Raw genomic sequence first — 2885 nt, 5'->3', positions numbered from 1 at the left:
CAAAGCATTCTTAAATTAAAGGAAGATGCTGGGGTTTTGGGTGGTTTTTTAGCCAAATATGTATTAAAAACAACCATCTTATTGAAAAAAAGTCTTAGTTGGATTGTCTCAGAAAACTATTCTTGCCCGGCTGGTGTGGCTCAGTGGTTGAGCATCGTCCTATGAACCAGGAGGTCAGGGTTCGATTCCCGGTCAAGGGCACATGCCCAGGTTGTGGGTTCAATCCCCAGTAGGGGGCATGCAGAAGGCAGCCGGTCCATAATTCTCTCTCATCATGGATTCTCATCATGATTCTCTCTCTCTCCCTCTTCCTTCCTCTCTGTAAAAAATCATTAAAATATATTAAAAAATATATAAATATATTTTTTAAAAGTGGGGTCATTCATGAACAATACACAAAAATGGATAATTCCCTAGACAGTCCCCTTGGGGATTCTGCGTTGAAAAAATAAGGATAATTCAGTGGGTACCAGCCAAACATCGTGCGTACTGAGGATGATGGATGTTTAAATAAAGCTAATTATTTAATTAATTAGCTCTCTCCATCCATGCATTCACTTATCTATCTCTGTCATCTATCCATCCATCATCTATCTATCTATCTATCTATCTATCTATCTATCTATCTATCTATGTATCCATCTATCCATTCATCCTTCTATATATTTATCTATCCATATCTATCTATCATCTATCTATTTATCTATCTATCCATCCATCTATATATTTATCTACCCATCCATATCTATCTAATCTATGTATCATCTATATCTATCTATCTATCTATCTATCTATCTATCTATCTATGTATCTATCTATCTATTATCTATCTCTCTATCTCTATATCTACCTATCTATCTATCTATCTATCTATCTACCTACCTACCTATCGTCATTTATCTATCTATCTATCTATCTATCTATCTATCTATCTATCTATCTATCATCTATCTATCTATCTATCTACCTACCTATCATCATTTATGTATCTATCTATCTATCTATCTATCTATCTATCTATTATCTATCTATCTATCTATCTATCTATCTATCTATCTATCATGTATCATCCATCATCATTTATCTACCATCATCTATCCATCCATGCATCCATTCATCTATATATCTATCATCCATCCATTCAACTATCTATCTTTCCATGCATCTATCATCTATCTATCTATCCATTAATCTATGTCTCTGTCATCTATCCATCCATCCATCATCTACCTATTTATCCATCTATTATCTATCATCTATCTATCTATCTATCTATCTATCTATCTATCTATCTACCTATCATCATTTATCTATCTATGTATCTATGTATCTATGTATCTATGTATCTATGTATCTATCTATGTATCTATCTATCTATCTATCTATCTATCTATCTATCATCATCATCTACCATCTATCTATCTACCATCTATCTATCTTATGTATCTAATTCTAGGCAGACTAGCTGAAGTACATCATTCTCTTCAAATCCTCTGTTAATTCGAACAATGTAGTTTATGGGGAAAACAAACAGGATTTGGTGAATCTCTGCGTCCCTGTGCTTTAGTCTCTTGTCTCTTGGCAAATACACACCTTGAGGTTCCTCCCTTTTGTCCTGAGCACTTATCCCCTAGAGAAGGCAAGCCCGCAATTCTGCAATCACCCCAGGAGGTGCCCCTAAATGAAGGCATGGCCTCCAATACCAGCTGTGCCCCTTATATTTGTTTTTTAAAATATATTCTTATTGATTTTAATAAATCAATATTTATTTATTTGATATTTATTTATTTGATATTTATTTATTTGATATTTATTCATTTGATATTTATTTATTTGATATTTACTTGAGAGGAAGAAAGATGGAGAGAGAGAGAGAGAAACATCCATGATGAGAGAGAATCATGGATCGGCTGCCTCCTGCACGCCCCCTACTGGGGATGCGCCCTCAACCAAGGTACATGCCCTTGACTGGAATCGAACCCGGGACCCTTCAGTCTGCAGGCCGCTGCTCTACCCACTGAGCCACACCTGCTAGGACTGAATTTTTTTTTTTTAATTTTATCAGTGCTATCCTCATGTTTCTAATAATTCACAAATAAAATTTTAAAAAATTACACTTGTCATTTCTTCCACAATCTACTCAAAAGGTTCTTTCCAGTGTCCTTCAAAAGTATCTTTTCCTCATTTTTTATCTGCTCAGCTTTATAGATTCAGGAGTCATCATTCTACCAAAACACACTTTAAAAAAAAAAAAATCTCAAGTCATATTTCCACTCACTGTGGCTATTTTTGTATTCCTAACTTGTACCATTTTTATCTCAGCGACATCCCTCAGTCAGAATTACTTACTGTTCTTTTGTTATTTCAAAACATAATGCAACCGTATGCGGATCAACACTATTTATTGATTTTTTTATTTTATTTTTTTAAATTTAATTTTATTGTCTAAAGTATTACAGATAGTGGTACATATGCCTCCTCCCCCCCCATTAACTTCCCCCAGCCACCCCTACCCCCAGCTCATGCCTATTGATTTATTTTTAAATCTATCTTTATTGTTGAAATTATTACAGAAATCCGTTATGTAAAGAAAAATCCATAAGATGTCATAAATGACTAAATATAAATATATGCATTAAAAAGTCAGGATCCCTTAGGGGGTGGGGAAGAATATCTCCATATCATCTCTTTAAATAAAAAATGACTTTTGGACACACCCACATGTTCCATATAATTCAGAGGGGCTTACTGATCAAGCCACCGAGACCAACCTTTTAATGAGAAAATCAGCCAGCCTCGAGTTTAAATACCAAGGCAACGTTTTACGTCCCGATATGTCCAAACGCAACAGGGCGCCCCCATGATGGCCATAGAGAATTATAAAG

The sequence above is a fragment of the Myotis nattereri genome, assembly GCF_964212035.1.
Source record: "Myotis nattereri genome assembly, chromosome: X".
In the NCBI taxonomy this organism is placed as follows: Eukaryota; Metazoa; Chordata; class Mammalia; order Chiroptera; family Vespertilionidae; genus Myotis; species Myotis nattereri.
Note: the sequence above shows the minus strand (reverse complement) of the source record.